The sequence below is a fragment of the Ixodes scapularis genome, unplaced genomic scaffold, assembly GCF_016920785.2.
Source record: "Ixodes scapularis isolate PalLabHiFi unplaced genomic scaffold, ASM1692078v2 PGA_scaffold12__126_contigs__length_90152505, whole genome shotgun sequence".
NCBI lineage: Eukaryota > Metazoa > Arthropoda > Arachnida > Ixodida > Ixodidae > Ixodes > Ixodes scapularis.
Window position 1 is genome coordinate 84,330,957 of NW_024609838.1, and position 19,186 is coordinate 84,350,142.

The window sequence follows — 19,186 nt, forward strand, 5'->3', positions numbered from 1 at the left end:
CTTATGCCCGAGAACATCCACAAGTCTATGTTGTCTGCAAAAACAGTTCTTAAAGTTGTAGAGTAGCTCAATGGAAAGATGTCCGCTTCACACGCAGCGGGCCAAGAAATGTTGGTTCAACATTTTGGGATATTTACATTTCTTTTTTACATTTATCACTGAAAAAAAAAGTTGTGGACGAAACGTCTATCTTTTTGACACCTGCGAACTCAATGTAGTCCCTTTGCAGAAAATGCAACGAGCATATAAATCGGATAGTGTCCGCTTTACGGACGAGGTGCCCGTAACTGCTCTGCAGGAATTGCAGCTAGCCATTGGTCCCGATCCAGTTAATCTTTCGGGAACTTGTACAGACTCTGCCGCACAATGCCACTTTCAGATGCCGGACATGTGAGACAGCTCCCTACGCAACATCTCGGGCGCCATCTTTTCGGAGCCGATCACGGGCATTCAGCATTCATTTCCAACTTTTCAATCTACAGAGAAAAAATAAAAGATAAAACCTTATTTTGAGGGTCAGAACAGCGAGCAGACCAAGCACAACTGCAAAGCAATCGCACGGCAACCCGCGTCGTCTGCTGCGCTTGACCAAAAAAAAAAAAAAAAAAGCGCTTCGGGGTTAGTTACATGACTTCCGGCACTCACTCTCTTCTCTATATTTCTCCGACTTATGTGCACAGGTCTCGGTTTCGAGCAGCTGCGTTTCTTGGCTTTATTAAATACATACGAGACTCCGTAGTAAAATATTAATTGGGTAGTCCCCTGACAACCATACTGAATCGCCTAGCAAAAAAAAGAAAACGTTATTTAAAGAGGTGTCAGTGTCCCTTTAAGTGCAACGATTACTGCAAAGAAAACAATAAACCCCGGAACAAAAAGAGTTGTGTATTTGTTCGTCAAAGTAACGAGAAAAATAACTCGCAACATTTGAGGTAGTGTAACTCATTCCTTCTGAAAATCGGTTAGAAGTAACGTATTTAGTTACTCATTGAGTGAATAACGAGAAACGATATTTTGTTACTTTTTTGGGTAACGTGTACTTCCCTGGTTACACGTATCCCGCCTACTTTAACGCCGTTCGAGTGTCTGTTTTGGGTAGCAGGGACTATTGGGAACAATGAGAGGAGGTTGCTCTCACCGGAGAGTATTAACGAACCTCTTTCCCTCATGCAGGTGAGGTAACAGATCCGTGAGTATGAATGTCTTTTAAATGTTCTCGACTCTTCATCGTGGTGGATTCATAGTAGAAATTGCATATCGCGTCGTTGAGGTGTAACTACGGAGTTGTGATGAATTTCATGCTTCTGTCAACAGCGTGATAACTGCCTCCAGTGTAATATGAAAAAGCTTGCAAGCAGGCCAAGAAAACATAAAGGACTCATAGCCCGTAGCTGGCAGTGCATAAGCGTCCAAAGCATATAGAAACATACGTGGTCATAATTAATCGTACCCAAGCATAATTTCCGAAATTTACGACGGAGCAAAGTGGGAATCGAACCCCGGACTGTTGGATCCGCAACCCGACGAATGTTTTACTTGGCGCCACTAGGGGTAGGCGGCAAAGTGTAGCCCAAGCCGCTGGTCGAAAGGAATCCTGCTGTAGCGGGCGACCGGCGGCGCGAGCAGCTGATTTCCGAAAGACAAAGCGTACATAACTCCGCCACGACGTCACGGACCTTCGATTCATTTCAAATTGTCTCGGTCATTCTGATAAACCCGGGGAGTTCATGAGTGTCTCGAGCGTGCCATGAATCCAAAACCAATGACAGAATTCCATAACGAAGCGTAACCAATACTAAAGCCGCTGCCACACTGCTAATACGTCATACAAAATAGTCTACAGACATCATTTTCTTTCGGAGAAGGGGGGGGGGGGGGGGGGGCGCCCATTACAAAATGATGTATGAGGGGAAGAGGGGGAGAGGAGTCCCCATCAAAATGGAAGATTTCGGGGGGGGGGGGGGGGGGGGGCGGGGGGGAGGGGAGGGAGGAGAGGCGGGTGCCGGGCCCCAGAGCCATGCCAAACCCCATGCCCCCCCCCCCCCCCCCCCCCCCCCCCCCCTTGGTACGTGCTTGACAGACACTCTGTGAGTCGTGATTCTTGCTTGTATCGCGGCCCTGACACACACCGTTCATAAAACAACTGTCTGCATGCATATTCGAAGCATACATACGTACAGTCAGCCGTAAAAAGAGATTAGCTCAAGTGATTCGTGGCCGGTGCGGCGAAACCGCCACTCGCGGCGCTGTATGTCGCGATAACACGAGGAGCGAGAGTGGCCGGGATGATTTTCACCTTTCAATCGTGGGGATGTTTCGAGGGAGATAATTATCAGTTTTACCGAGCTTCCTTTTTTCTCGCGGCCGGCCTTTTTGTAGGGTCAAAAAAGTGAAATTTGGGGGTTTTTACGTGCCAAACCTACGACGGGCATCTGGCACACCCCAGCGGAGGACTGAGGATTAATTTCGACCACCTGGGGACCTTTTGACGTGCAACCGAAAGCTCGGTTACACGGCACCTTCTCCGCAATAAGCCTCCGTCAGATTGCGGGCACCTCGGCCGGGATTCGAGCCCGCCACGCCTTTTTGTAGGGGGTGACAGGCAACGTGCGAGACGACGCTTCTTACTTTTATTTGTTCTTTGTAATCTAGTTAGGTCTAGTCATGAACTATGTGTCGACGTTCCCCGTGCATCCAAGAGTGAACTAATCCGACATTCGCGGCCCCAGCGTGCTTACGCTACCAAAGCGCTCCGTGCAGCCTTATCACCTGTCGGGCAATCGTACCCTCGTGTCAATCTGTTTTACGGCCGACTGTACGAGGCAAAGATGCTTCTAACATGATTGAGGCACAGAAAATTTCGTCAACACGTGTGCAGCGAATAGCGTGTCTTTTGTATGCCGTGTGAGTGAATTGACTGCGTCGCTCGCATAATGCAGGTATCACACATTTTGTGACCCCTCCAGGGCTTATCAGAATCATCGAGACAAGCTTATTTATTTAGTAGAGATTTGTTCTCTACGAATTTAAGAGGAGCTAATCTGCCCAAAAAGCTACAACCCAGTCGTGCCACGAGTATGTCCGTACCTTAATGAACAGGGATAAAACACCACAGCGTCACGGTCTCATGTTGCACAAACGAGGAAAATAGCGCCTCTCTATTAGAACGATCCCAAAGTTTTTATGTTGGTCATTAGTTTCGCGTCGCTCTAAGCGATTTACAAACAACCACGCTCGTTCAATGCGCGTACAAACACTCGGCTATTCTGGAAACGAAAGAAAAAGCTTTTGTCCACTCAAGGACGCCAAAACAAAAACAAAAGACGAGGCCTCTACCGTTTACGCAGTCCTCCGCGATACCATCATCGGACCCAAAAGAAGCCCACAAGGTCGGACAATCTTGGAACCATCTAGCCCCGACTGCATGTCCGAAAAAGGAAGGTGCTAAAAACGGACGGGCAATGAACTTGCTCTACCCTGAAACAACAACAAAAAAAAGTACAACCAGACACCCTTGTAGATAAGCTCGCGTCGTTGGTAGACGAGGAAGTCGAGTTTTCCTCGCTTTTATGAACTCCGTTTCACCTTATGATGGATCAGAGCGGACCCTGCAAGCTATCTCAACCAATCGAGCGCCGTAGACACATGACGTCACTACGCGCTTGGCGTGTCGCTGCGCTTTTCTTGAAGGTCACGTGATTTTCGCGCGGTACCGGATTGTCTCGGGTGGCTCGTAGGGTCAGCTGCGGTCCACCTTAAGCTGAAACGGGCTGTGATGCTCGGCTGGGCTCGGGGATCCTTGTTTTTCTTCCTTACCGCGCTGTCGCAATCCGCACGGCCGGCCGACCTCAAGCGCGTCGTTAGTGACGTCGGAGCTTGTATTCCATTACGTCGATGAGGAAGGTCGTTTGTGCGATGCCGGGGACGTCTTCGGAGAAGCGAGCGGAAATTACCGAGGGTAAATCTCGACAAGGGAGACTTTCCTGAATAAAAAACGTCAATAGAGTTTTCTTTTTCTTTTCATTTTTTGTGTCGCAATCGGGGTTTTGGTGGAGCTGGCAATCGAGCGAATCGAAGTTGGGTATTTTTTGTTCGGGTGAGCTTCTTGGAGCTCGGGGAAGTCTTCCGAGTGCGGAAAGTTTGTTTTGGGACTGTCGGGCACGGAGGCGAGCTTGCTTTTACGAGTCGGAGGAAAAGAAACAACAATGAGACAGGCTGCGCACGTGCTGGAAAAGAGAATGCGCAATCCGCTCCGATACGAGGTTTGAAAAAAGATGGAGCGGGTCACGCATACAGCCATAGCCTTACAGCGTGTACCCCTAAAAGAAATTAAAGATTTTTTTTTTTAATTGTAAAAGTAGAGTACGCATTGCCGAAAGCAGCGCGGATAAGAAGTTTCAGAACGAACTTTCTTCAAAAGTTACAGGTGCTTTTGTAGGACTTTCAATGGGAAAAGTTGTCCCGTACTCGGTAGTGCGCCATTCAGTCCCATGTATCTGTGGGCGTTTTCGTGCACAATTTTGCCTCCTAGAAATTTTTGAAAATCACTCATAACTTTTGAATAAGACAACGGCTAATGTGCGTTCGGCTATCCGTAGTTTATTTCTAAGAAAAAAGAATAGAAATTATTATTATTATTTTTAGGGGGGGGGGGGGGGGGGGCATTGTGGAAATGCAAGGAGAACTCGTTGTGCTGCATTGTCAAGGCTAGGGCCGCCAAAGAAGCTACGATTAGTGTATGTATGTATGTATACTCAACTGTTCATATGGGCGCCGCCATTTTGCTAACTTAGTGCATCTAGGATGCGACCTTCCGAGCTTGATATAGGCCGTGAGGAAGCTCAAGCGATATCTTTTCGCTCTGTCTCAGACGTTTATTGAACAGTCTTGCAAAATAAAAAAAGTAAAAAAATAAACTTTTTTTTTTTTTTTGCGATTTGAGAAAAATGTTAGAGACAAGTTGCCACTAAGCAGCAATTCTACAGTGCTCCAGCTCGGCACCACTGCAAGAGAACTTGTTAACTGTTTCGTTTACCTGGAATATATTCAACTGGAGATTTTACAGCATGTCGTGCATATGGGCCGATAAGTCATCAGGTTTCCGAAAACAAAATTGATTCAAGTTGTTTGATGTTAGGAAAGAAAAATCATTCTTGGAATCATCACGAGGCGAGTTTCGGGTGGCAGCGCGACAAAGACAGCAAAAAGTGCAAAACGTTTGAGAAACACCGCACCCCAAGTCAGCCCTTCGGAGGTGGTGCTTTTCGGGTGTTTTTCCCACCTCAGATACACGGCCTGCGCATTACGTCATCGTTGGTGAATCCCGGACCCACCTCGAGTGGCAGACATGCTGCAGCTGGGCCAGAGACGCTGCAAAAAAGGCGAACGCGTATACGTCGCGCGTGGTGTCGCCGCATGCTAACGCTGAGAGGCGCTGTGAGACGGGCCGGTGATGGTGCTGAGGCAGGCTAGACGACGCTGCTTGAATCCACTAGCAGTAACGTTTGGGCCTTGTCCTTCTAGGTGCCATGCGGAGAGAAAGTCGTCTGCTTGTAGCACAGGAGTTGCGGTGACGTCACAACGATGCTGAGCTCTGACTGGCTTTGATTGAAAGGATAGTGGGTAGACCTGAAGGCTAGACGCCTTAAGGACTACCCACTATTTTTTTATCTCAACCAATAAGGTCAAAGAAACGGGGACAATTAAGAAACACGGACAACAGGGCAGGCGTCGTCTCTGTTTCTTCCTTGTTCACGTTTGTTCGCGCTTCTTAACCTTTTTCAGTACTGGACTGACTAGCCCAAACCCAAGTTTTAATGAAAGCCAATAAGAGCCCGGAGTTCTGACATCATCACAACACCTGCAAAGAAGCAGACGAGCTTGCGCTCCGCAATGGTTTTGCACCCTTTAGCGTCTCTCTTTCGCACAGCCGTAGCACCCAAAATACGCCACCACTCGAAGAACGCAAATCAGATTTAAGGCCCGTTCACACGATGCATTTTTCTCGCGCATCTAGTGTCGCGAAATGTAGTTTCGCGAAATGGTTGCGCCGTCTGAACGAGTCCGAAAAGGATGCGCGCATCTAAAAAAAGCTGCGCGCACACCTCGCTTCTGGAGCGAGCTTTTGCTGAAACTTTGCCGAGTCCTGTCAATCACTCTGAGGGCGCCGCCAATAGCCGCTCAGAAACGCTCTCACGTGGCCTTTGAGGGGGAGCGAGCTGTTTGAGAAGACCACTTCACTGCCGGTGTTGTAGCCGAGCCAAATCCGAAAAAAAAAAAAAAAAAACGAAACCAGGAACGATGGATACTGCCGGCGCTTCCGCAACCACCACTGAAGGAAAAGTGAGTAGCATATCGAAAAAAAATCCAGCGATGGACGAAGACAATTAGCGGGAGTTGGCGAGATTAGAATAGTGCTCATAGCGTTGTTGTCGCGACGATACCGCTGCAGAAGAGACCATCGAGTAAACTGAAACCAAGTTTGCTTTGTTAACAAGCGAACGTGAAACCATGTGCGCTGTCTGAAACAGTTGGCACAAACTCAGGGCAGACATGGGCGCCGAGAAGTAACCAGGTTGGGCACGTAGTGTTTCTATGAATACCATGTGCATTGATAGGAGCTTTGGCAATGAATTGGCTGCGTGCGGGCTCGGCGCCGGCACATGTCCTGCACGTACAGGTTGACGAAAATAATCCCTGGAGAAGGGGAACAAGAGGGACAAAGGACAAACATAAATCTCCAAACACAGCTAGGTGACTGGTGAGCGTCTGAAAAAATCCGCCTGGTCCGGGTATCGAACCCGGAACCTCTCCATTACAGGTCCTTTGTCCCTCTTGTTCCCCTTCTCCAGAGATTATTTTCGTCATTCTTGTCCAGCTCGCTTGCACCTTTGCATTTAAATGCATTATAAATACGTACAGGTTGCCGCCTCAATCGGCTTAGCGCACACCCGATACCGCTTCAAGTAGTGCAGCATGTGAGAAAAAAAAATTAAAGTGAACTGACTGCATTAAATGCGCAAAGCAGGTCCCCAGATAAATAGCGATTTGACTTGGAGCTCACTCAAAACGGTGCATCGGTGTGTGTTGTTGTTGTTGCACGTGAAGCGGTACGTGTGAACGAGCACATTTCGCGAAACTTGGGCGTCGCGAAACTGTTGCGCGCCTAAAAGATGCATCGTGTGAACAGACCTTTAGCAGCTCACTTGCCCCATATGGACGATGGCCCGCAAAATTCCGATTCTAATATGCCAGCTAAAGAGAATAGTTGAAAGGACATTCAGTGAATTTTAGTTAACAGAACCAACATTTTTTTTTCTTTTACTCGTGCCCTGACGTTCGCCACGGTCGACAACGTTATCGAGTGGGAATAATTTCCATAATTTCAGGTGGTCCTTTTGTTTCGGACATTTTCCGTCTTTGAACAAGCACCCTGCTTATACTAGAGGCACTGATTGCTCCCAGCGTACCGAATTCCATTCAGTCCGTCTACCGGAAGTGAATCCCGTATCCAGTTCTGATTGGCTGGTTTAGCCCGTGGCAGTAGTTATCAGTTGACCATTTCGGAGATCGGCACAAAACAACAAAATACGCATATAAAACGTTTCCGCGTTACCACCGGCACGAACGGGTGGAAGCTCTGGGCATCGAAGAGCTAGAACCGAAGGGAAGGCGCGCTGATTGCCTCTATTCTTTTTTTTTTATATCAAGTAGCCGCTAATCTGGTTTGCCAAAGAAGATAGCCGGCTCGTTTGATCCCTTTGGTTGCTTGGGTGCTGCGTTTCAAACTACGCCTCAGACACTAAGCCTAACACCCGACCTCGATGTGTTTCGTGGTGTGTGAGAGAGAAGAGACAGCGATGAGCAAGTCACGCACGGCTCGGAGCGAAGGAAAGAGCTTTCATAAAAGAAAACCACTGTCACCACAGATCAGGAAACTAGATTGAAGGGCTCGCACGAGAACGAACGCTACACAGTACGCGCTTCGACAGCACAGGGCAGCGCCATATTGGAGATGGGTTGGAGCGCGACTGCTGCTCTGCGAACCGGTTCTGAAACGAAGCTTGGAAGTTTCGGTACTCTGGGAACATTCAGTGACTAGTATAGACGTATAAAACTTATTTTTATTCGAGACAGCGTTCTTCGAGTAGAACCATCTTGCCAGAACAGAAGGCACACCGGCTTCACTTCAAGGGTGTCGTCTCCAGCAGAATTTTGTATGTGGAGCGCAAGTTCGCCTGCTTCTTGCGCAGGGGTTGCGACGTTGTGAGAACGCCGAGCTCTTATTGGACGATTGAAAGAAATAGTGGGTAGACTTCAAGGAATCTAGCATTGAGGTCTACCCACCACTTTTTCAATGAAAGCTGATCAGAGCTCGACGTCGTTTTAACGTCACTGCAACTCCTGCCCAAGAAGCAGACGACTTGCACTCCGCGTAACTTTGGGCAAACCACTGATCTCTATGACGATTTGCTGGATCACATATCTCCGTTTCGAGACTATTGCGGGATTGCGACCAGCTGTCGGCCATCTTACGTCACCCGCTGAAGCGTTGTCAAGGCAGTGGTCACATGACCTTTGCGCCTTTTGTCACGTGACCTTCAGATGGTAACCATGCTAACTATCTAGGCTTTACAGTGCTAGAGCGGATGGCATAATATGGTACACGTAGCAGAGCGCGTTGGATGGAGTACAGTTCACGCGGAAAAATAAAAAAATAAAAAAAGAATAAAAATTAAGTTAAAATATACTTTTTCTAGTATCTTCTTGTATTTTCGTATTCACTTAATTTTCTCTGTGATCAAAGCGGTTCATCATAGTGTAATGGGCGTCATTTAAATGTAGTTTCTCGTTGAAAGAACTGTGTCTGTCCCCCGTATATTTTCCGTGTTTTTATTCTTTCCGTGTGAACTGTGGCGTAATATGGCCGACCAGTGGCCGCTTTTGTGGAAGGGCGATTCGCGACCCAGCAAATCGTCATTCGCGACTCCAGCAAAACGAACGCCACCAAGCGGGAAAACCGGGAACCAGCCGGACCAGGTCGCTCCGCGCCCCTCCGCGTCTCTGGTGGCTTCCGCGGATACGTGTTGTCGGCGCGGCGGCGAACAACGTAATTTGACGAAGGTCCGAATATTTCTTAAGTTTGCCTGAGTGTTCATTAGTGTGGTGAAGCCTCAGTAGATTGTTTCCTTCCATCACATGTTTGAAAGCCCGTTTGCTCCACAACACACGGTCGCGTGCTTTCGATTTCTTGGATGGGGAGAATCACGGAAAAACGTTTTGATTTCTTGTCTGTCTCGAATCCCATTCAAAGTGACGAGCGCTCGGGAACTGATAAGTGGTTTCTTTATAAGGATGTAGAACAGTCGACTGAGGACGACAGACTAAGCATTTCATTGGAGGGAACACCAATGTTGCAGTCAAGTGAATGGGAAGGTTCGATAGCTGCTTTTCTTGAGTTTGGTTGTGATCGGTTAGCTTCAAGTTTGAGCCACCCACGCCGGTCGGTGCGTTGGCTAATCGTCTTGGCTACTTTTCGCCGAAAAAAGCCTCTGGACCACACTGGAGGAGTTGGGCTGATTTCGCAATTGCTTGATTGAGGAAAACCTGCTCGCTGCAAATGATGAATGAGGGAAATTATCTGTTTTCAAAAGGTGGGGGACGAGTCTCGCAACGTTAGAAGCTGTCAGGGCATTATGCTCTATCGCGCCTCCAATATTTATAATATACCCCCGTCGAAGCCAGCAGCAATATACGTCTACATTGCTCAGGTTGACCAGCCACGAAATATACTAATTTTCTCCGTTCAAGATTCAAAGCAAAGTTCAATGCAGAGAGGTTCTGCGTGAATCTCCGATGAAGACTCTCTTCAGTTTGTCTCCGTGCTGCCGGCTAGAACCATTTGGCTAAGTTTAAGTAGTATATCTCTGTCTGTCAAATATACTTTTATTCGGTAGTTCACCTAATATCTAGTCAACTAAGCTCATATTTCAACCTGAAGAATATACTAATAGCGCTTTAAAACATAGTACGTAATATAATCCATAACCCGCTCGTTAAAATGATTTCTCGATTGCTACTAAAACCTGAATTGAAATACGAGTATCAGCTGCTTAGTGGGACGCCGGAGGGTTAACATGGTCCTTGGCTCAAGAAGTGCCTGCTTAAAGCGCCGTTCACACTCTTGCAACCGAGTACGACCGAAAGAGACGAGACCGGTTTTTAATCCTCTTGCGACTTCTTAGGACCAGCTCCGCAGCAGCGCGAACGGTCCTAAGAAGTCGCAAGAGGATTAAAAACCGGTCTGGTCTCTCTCGGTCGTACTCCGTCGCAAGAGTGTGAACGGGCCTTAATTTTCGTAATTTTCCTGCAGCCTGTGGTGTTGACCGAGCAGACGACTGGAGCTGTTTCTTAAACGCGGATACGCACGAAAGCTCGATTTCGCGGACCGATAAGTCGCATGGTCGAGGCATGCCAGTTAGCGGAAAATTACTCTCGGTGGAACAATTCTGTAGTCATTGCCGCTTTCCTTAGATGATCAAAACTGATTAGTATATTACCGTTTCTCCGGAGCCCATAGTTTCGGTTTTGAACGAAATCTCCGAAAGGAAAGTTTGACATGGAAATAACAAAAAACACCGGGAAAACAAAAATATGCTTTGCAAGTTTATGTGCACCGGCTACACTTAACCATCTCAGTTCAGATACCTATAAAATTGGGCACTGAACAAAAGAAAATCTGTTAAATTGAACGCTCCACCTGTTCAGGCGGCCCGGCCGAGCCGACGCGACCTGGACTCAGCCGCCATGTTTGTTTGGTGGTGGCGCCCCCTATAGGTCGCTGGAGTCGCGAATAGAGGTCAGTGAGGAAAAAGCGCGTTTTTTTTTCTGTGACTAGTGTAATGAACGCCGTTCTGGAGGCCCAGAGGCGTCCAAGCGACCTTCCAAGAAGCCAGCAGACATGGACAAAGCGTCCAGGCATTTCTACGTTCCTGGAAACCATGGGGCTCCAGGAAGCACAGGGACATGCGTCCGCGGCGAGAAGAAAGTGCTGGTCAGCGACCTTTCAAGAGGCCCGCCGACGTGGGAAGAAGACCAGCCACTCGGCCTTCCAGGAATCCCACAGTGGCCCACGAGGTCAATGCATCCTTTCCCACACTTCCCAGGTGAACCCCTCCCGTCGGGCGCCCCGCACCTAATTACCTTCCCTTCGGAAGAGGAAGCCGCTGCAATCATGGATGCGCGCCGCGCCGACCCCGCCAACCCCTCGGGGGACAAGCGGACATGTCTTCGGGACAGCTAATCTGCATGGTGTTGGTGGTGAATGTGGGCGGAGACAAGGGTGTGTCGCTGTGTGTGGGGGAGGGGCTGACATAGCTAGCCGAAATCCCTACGTGGGGAATGTAGGGAAGAGCGTCCCGTTAAAAGAAGCGGACTTCTTCGGGACTCCTGTCTCCTGATGCTTTTTTTCGACCCTGTACAAATGTAAAGTAAACCCGTTGTCAAAAGCGGCCCTGCTTCCGAGCTCCTTCTGCCTGATGTCCTGGTCGGCGCCTGGCTCCAGCGGAGCCCGACAACAAGGACGACCCCGGAGCTGTTACACTAGGTAGTTAACTCATACTGAAAATGCATAGCCATGGTTGGTACATACGCCGTGAGTTCACGCAGTGTTGCTTCCTCGCCAGCACATGATACTCGTTCGCACATACAGAAAAAATGAAATACAAAAGACACGAAAGAAGATGCACCAAATGCCTGTTAACACAAGCAGCGGAGCGCTACAAGCATAGCGCTGATCTCCCGCTAAGCGTGGGCTGACGGGAGCGTTCACCATCTTTGTATCGCACCGTCAAAACGGCTGCCTATGGCAGACGATAAGTAGCTGTCGACAAGTTAGCAGCACTGCATCGGAGGACGACGAAGTGCTTGATTGGCAAGACCTGTTTTTGTGAAATCCGCCGAGCGCTATCTGCAGCGCCGAAAAAGACCGATCTCACTAAACGTTCAGCGCATGCGTGACGCGGCCATAACTTTAGTTCACATGAGGCAACGTTGACATAAGGCAAACGGCAGTGCACGAGAGGGCTCGTGCTCTGCACGCGCAGAGCTCCAGCGGTGTTGTCGCACGTGCAGAAAGACTAAAGTTCCCTCGATGCATTGCGGCAGCGATGGCGTAGTCAAACTGGTTGGTGAGCTTGGTCTATTAAGGGGCCCTTGCGCCCTAAAAGGCCTCAAGGACCAAGGGGGACCTCCCGTCACCCTCCGACCGCCAATGTGTGACCCGGGAAGGACGACTTCAGTGATTTTCGAACATGGTGTCATGGACATCACACTAAGCCTATCACCTGAAGTGGGAGGCACAAACACTTACCGCCGAATTCAGAAACCTCACTCAAACTACACTCAAACTGAAGGGCCCCTCCACTTCCTCGAGGAAGGCGCGAGGGCCGGAGCTGGCCAATCGCGAGGACGATCCGCCGTCGCGATTGGCCAACGCCGGCCCTCGCGCCTTCCTGGAGGAAGTGGAGGGGCCCTTCAGTTTGAGTGTAGTTTGAGTGAGGTTTCTGAATTCGGCGGTTAAGCTGCCAATACAGGGACAGCCGCGGCCAGAGCGGGCCGAATAACGGAAGGCATCCAGAACATGGTGCACCAAGAAACCCTTAGCAAATTGGGCCAATCCTCGCGTCTCCAGACCCACCAAAGATTACCACCGCCGGAGGTGAGCCAACTTTTCAAGTTCTGGCAGGCGTTGAACCTACCGAAAACCGTCGACAGAAAAATGACCGGTTCGAGTCTCGCTCACTCTCTTCTCTGTGTTCACGGGCCATTCTATAAGGTTTCGACACAACCACTAAATTTAATCGAAGTTGTGGGTCATTGAGGGCACACACTCAACATTAAAATAGAAATGCAAATATGAAAACCATTTTTTTTTTTTTGTGGCTTCTGAAAACTGCAAATACTTTGATTAAAAAAAAAAGATGCACAGAGAACTGGAAGCATTCTGTGCGTTCATTGCGCAATTCTCAACAGGGCGTCGTATCGCGTATTGTAGGACTCACGGGCTGGACGGCGATGGCGGCGGATAGCAGGCGTGGGTCTTTTAATTTAGAACTGTCGTTCGTGGTACCGGATAATTTGTTTTCCTTCGAAATATAAATTTTGGACCGATCTAATTAGGATTTATTCCGTCCGACACGCCCGACCACCAAGCCAATTTGCACGACGACATCGCTCGGGCAGTTGTCCCCTATGAGTCTCGTATAAAACGATTTGTCAAAAAAGATTATTTGAAGCTGTGACAATGACAGTAAAGACAATAAAGAAAAACAGAAAGTAGAGTACCTCAGTGGAAAGGTGTCCGCTGCACACGTGGCGGACCCAGGTTTAATGCCGGAGTGGGTACACTGCTTTTTCTCTCTTTTTTTTTTTAACAATCTTCGATCTTTAATTTCTTTTTTACAATTATTACTGAAAAAAAATGTTGTGGACGAAACGTCGTTGACCTAAATGGTATGAGACTCCCTTCTTGACACCTGCGAACTCAATGTAGTCACTTGCCACAAAATACACGGAGCATATGAGTCGGGTAGCGTCCGCTTTCCGAGATGCCCGTAACTATTCTACCGGAATCACAGCCAGCCAGTGGTCCCAGTCCCGTTGATCTTTCGGAAACTTGTGCACACTCTGCCGCGCAATGCCACTTTCAGATGCCGGACATGTGAGGCAGCTCTTCACGCAACATCTTGGAGGCATTCGTTTCAGAGCCGATCACGGATATTCACCACGGGCATTCACTTCTCATTTCCAACTCTTCGATGCACAAAACAACTCACTTTGAATTGCAGAAGACAAACAAACAAAACTGCAAAGCAATCGCACGGCAAACGGTGCCCGCAATGCTCTAAAAACTTCTGCTTCGCGCGGCAAAAAAAAAAAAAAAAAATAATAATAAAAAAAAAATAAAAGGAGGAAAAAAAAGGAGGTCGGCTATAGACCCTTTCCGAAATTCAATGCCATCTGGTGGTTTGTAAAGCAGTTTAGGTTTTGCCTTATCAATGGCGGAAATGAACTTCTATCGGCACCGTGACTTTGGCAAGTCAACGGCACGCGAGGAATTGTTCAGTGTGCGTTCTTTCTCGATCACTTTCATTCGATGGTGACCAAGAACCTGCATTCAGAACAAAGCTCCAACCCACTCCAAACCTCCAAAAATTCCATACACCAAAGTGCTTTAAGCCGATTGTGTGCCCCCCACAGATTGACTGAATATCAGTTATTAGAAATAAACGCTTATGTATATAGCTCTTGTGTTCCATTCCTACGTCGCTTCGTACTAACCCCCTGGATGTACAGGCCTCGCAAGATTCGCTTAAAGGGACCATGAAATGACCTTTTTACTTTTTCCAGATAACTTTTACATTAAACCGTCAATGTTCACTGAATGCCGAACAGGCATCCGTTTTCGTCTCGGTTTATTAACTTTTACACAAAAAATTATTGAAATATCGACTTTTTCATTCTCTCCAACTGACCGCAAAAGAAGCCGTGACGTAGACCGTTTCCGGAACCGGAAGTTCTCTCGGCAGTAGGAGAATGGGAGTGTTAGCGGCAACGAGTTGGGGTGCGCCGGTAGGTTTTACTGCGCTGATGTCACCGACGTATTTCCTGAATCGGCGCCTCTCATTGCCGCATCGCAGCTGAGCGAAATTCAATGAGATATGTTGCGCTACCGCGACAGCATGGGACTAGTCCCATACGCCGGTATGCCTGTTGGGAAGTGCAGCGAGTCTTGTCACCACCCCGTCATTGTTGGCAGAAGGGCCCGCCCGTGTCAGTCGTTTGCAAAGCGACGTAGATGGCGTTTTTCGCGGCCTCGGAGATGCAGGAGTGAGCCGACGTTAAAAAAGATACGTTTGAACTACGAGTGTCAGCAAGAGCCACGTAAATACCTGTTTACACTCGGAGCGGACGCGCGCGCTTGATGGAAGTCTTGTATTCGCGCTGTTGGTAAGCGCTTCGGGACCGTTCTTTTACGATTGCAACTCGATACTGACGCGACACTCGGCAAAGAAAGGTTGGACCGGGGTCGACAGTGACGTGCAGTCTGTCAGAATAAAAATGGCATACCAATAACAAAGTGTACATACCGTGTTACGAAGGCAATCCATACGGCGTTTATTTCAGCTCTATATCACACAAAACAAGAAGATAGAATCGACGTGAGTCCCTTTTCGACGAGTGTTCGTCAACACTGCCTCGGAAAACAAGGGGAAGAGATTGACCTCCTCACCTCTTAATCTAGAATTGAGGTCAGTGATCAAACTATAATACGGGAAGGGTCCACAAGGGTCGCGCGGGCATATTCCATTTAGCACGCCAGCCGGTCGTAGGCAGACGGGGCAGACGGTCTTGCGACGAAGCAACGCAGCGCCGAGTCGGAATGCCTGCTAGGCCTATACGCTTCGTCGGAGTCGGTGAATCCAGCGTTCTTGTTCGTCGTGGTCTGTTTTCAGTACTGTTTTCTTGCTGCTTGAAGTCGGCACGCGCGGGAAGAACACGTAGAAAAATAAACGTTCAGTCAGTCAGAGTTTTGAGAGGAAGGAAAACAAAGAAAATAAATGTTCGTCGGTCGCCGTCACCCAAGTAACTGGCTGCCCTGCCCTACTGCGCACGCGCAGTAGTTGCTTCGTTTACCACACGATAGATGGCGCTTGGCTCTCAGCATTATCAAATTTGGCAATTTTCGCCACACATCTCTAATTATGCTACAAAATGTGGATCTGAATATTATTCAACAAAACTTTTAGGAAACATTCGCCGGCTATTTATTGTTTACGATCGCGGTGCTGGTGAGGTAGGCTCTTACCCAATAGGCGATGTGGATTCGGCTGACGTGCACCGATTCTGCGTATGCATCGTAGTGAACAGGCGAAGGAAGGAAGGCGCAAAAGAGTCCAGTTTTCTTTTAAAAGTTCTATAGCAAATAATTTTTTTGGGCTCCCTATTTTTGTGTTTTTGTGTTTCTTTTCACACCTTTTACGACGTGCGGTGGATGAAACTCGATTTTAAAATCATTTCATGGTCCCTTTAAGAGCATCTTCAGAGTCTTCCTTTGTCAGTCACTAGAAGGCCGCCATTGGTATGGCATAGATGCCGTTCCACAGATGATGATAGTGATTAAAGTGGTCAGACTGAATTTCGGAAGGGGTCTATAAGCACGTGACTTCCGGCACACTTTCCTCCTCCATATCGCTCTGACCTCCGTGCGCAGCTTTCGGTTTCGGTTTCGAGCAGTTCCGTTTCTTGGCTTTAATAAAAATATCCGTGACTCTGTAGCAAATTATATTGGCTAGTCTTGTCACCATAATAAATCGTCTGGCTAAAAAAGACAACATTTTTGGGGGGTGTCAGTGTCCCTTTGACACCCACCTAGCTTTATTCATTTTTTCACCCAAAGACCTTTCTGACATAATTAGCGAAACTGCTTTGTTTATATCGTTTCGATTATGAGCAGTCTCATGTTTATGTTTCTACGTGACGTCATGGTATCACGTGACGACGTATTGTCACGTCACGTCAGTGTCACATGACGTCATGAGATCACGTAACTCACTGTGTGACCTGACGTGATTAAGTCACATGGCGTCACTGTGCAACACGACTTGAGATGACAATGTGACATCATATTGTCAGCTGCCGCCAGTTAACATGGGACGGGATAATGCAATTAATGCAGAGTTGCAGGCCAGCTGGACAGAATAAACGATCGAGCTGGCCAGTAACTTTGCATTAATTGCATTAACATTGTAACATTAAAATGCTGGCCATTCACCCTTGTTGTGAGGCTGGTGGCAGCTGATGAAACCTGTTTGCTCTACTGACGTCTAACTACTGGTTAGCTCAGTCGGTAGAGCGCTCCATTCAGCTTATGCAGAACGTGCACCTTTTAGGCTTGCGTGTTGTCGAAGATGCCAAACAATTGTACCGCTCTCTTCGTCGATAGATGCGGGTCCGCTTCGAACGCTCCCAGGATTGCTAGGTTCGACATTGTACATGTACCTTTTTTTAGTACACGGAAGTGACGTCATCACGTCTGATTGGTTGGAAACAAAAGTGACGTAATTTCCCTAGAAAAAAGTGGGCGGAGTCGGCTACCGGACGTGACAACAAAAAGACGTTTCGTTTTGTACCGAGTACGTTTCAAAAGGTACTTGCTCGGAACTAGGTGTCATTGGCAGCATGTTTTCGGCGGCGAGGCGTCGCCGTCTCGTCAATTCGACTTTTTCTTTAATAGAGCTTTTTTTTTCGCCCGAAAGGCTGTATCGGGAACACCGCGATGCATTCGAGCTCCCGGAGGAGATCTTTCGGAAGCGCCTGCCCAAGATCGTGGTGCGGTGGTTGTGCGACGAACTTCGCGAGGAACCGGAGGTGAGAGTGCGTACCTCGTGGGCGGTCATGACTGTGGAGCTTCAAGTGTTGTGTGCATTGCGCTTCTACGGCACGGGGAGCTTCCAAGGCATGGTGGCGAGCGACGAACACGTAGCGCGGGACCAAAAGACAGTCAGCGTTGCGGTCCGCGCCGTGTCCGTCGCTATCGTGCGTCGTCTCGGGGTCCAGCGTGGCTGGATCCACTTCCCCGAGACGCCGAGCGAGAGGTTCGACGCGGAGAAGGGCTTCAGGCTGCTCGGCAGGATACCCGGCGTCATCGGTTGCGTGGACGGGACCATGCATGGTCTCCATCGTCGGCCCGTCCAAGAACGACCCCACCGTCACGAAGGCGGCGTACTGGTGCCGCAAGTACTTCTACGCCCTCAACGTGATGGTGGTAAGTGCACTCATGTTATGTTGTCAAAACGCGCCCCAAATCTGTAGAAAAAAAAAAAAAAAAACGTATTGCCGATACGGTTTAAGTATGCCGTTTTATGACTGCGGGCTGTGGGGTCTCACGACTGCGCGAGCGTGTGCTTTACGTAGCATGTGAGCCGTGACACGCTTCTCCCAAAAATAATACTTGTCTGTTAAAGCTTCCGTAAAAAAAAAAAAAAAAAAAAAAAAACATTATTTTTGTTTCAATGTAGTTAGTTGTACCTTGCATCCAGGAAGGTGTGTTGACATGCATGTGTCAGACAAAATAACTTAAAAGGTTCTGAAATTGCGACTGCTTTGTGAACCACAAGTACAATCTACTACTTGTGGATTCAGGTAATTACATGTCAATATCTCTCTCACTTTCAGATGTGTGACGCCGACTGCCGGATAATGTGCATCGACCCACGGTATCTTGGGTCGGTGCACGACTCCTTCGTGTGGCAATTTTCCTGGCTCCGAAACCAACTCGAGCAAGGGCAGCTGCCACGCGACGGCCGGTTCCTGCTTGGTGAGCATACTAAATTCATTCCCTACGCACACGGTGGCTCCCACTGCTTGAAAGCCACAGTACCACACATACTGTGCTTGTTGTGAGGCACACAGACACAGTTGCTGGAACTCCTTGAAGTGAGACAACACCCAAAGTTTGGCCATTAATCTCTGTTTATGTCCACATAACTCTCACACTCTGCCGGCTACGAAAGCCACAGTACACCAATCTCACGACAGTGATAGACTGCGCAAGGCATGCAACCGCAGTGCTAGTCGCTGTCCAGTTCGGCCCACTCACTGTTACTGTCTGCCTGTACCCGCTTGCTGGTTGGTTTTTGCATGAAGTTGGAGCTCTTTCGCTGATCCCTGGGGGCTCGCCTGGTCGCTTTGACGGTCGTCAGTTTGTACGGAATGGGATCAATTCCTCCTTGGCCACTTGGGGCTCGCCAAATCTGTCCTCGGGTCGTCTCTGTCCCACATACTGGATTCTTTTCCTTGACCCTTCATCTTCGGTCTGCCTATATAGCTCCTCCTATTAGAGTCTCCGTGTCCCAACAGGACCTGACTCGTTTCCAATCTAACCACCCCTGCTCTTTTCCCCATCTCCAACTCCACCGAGGATTAGGAAAGAGGTTCGTCGAACTGGCGCCTTATCCCCTTGCTTGCCAAAGACAAGGCCAGCGTGTTCTGCTCTGCCCGTGCCTAAGGTCACGGCCACACTCCCAAAAGCAACAGAGCTTTTATCTGTCGGATGCAAGGGCCTAATAATGCACTTGCATACAACACAGCACCCCTAAGGAATCGTGCACACATCCCATACCAC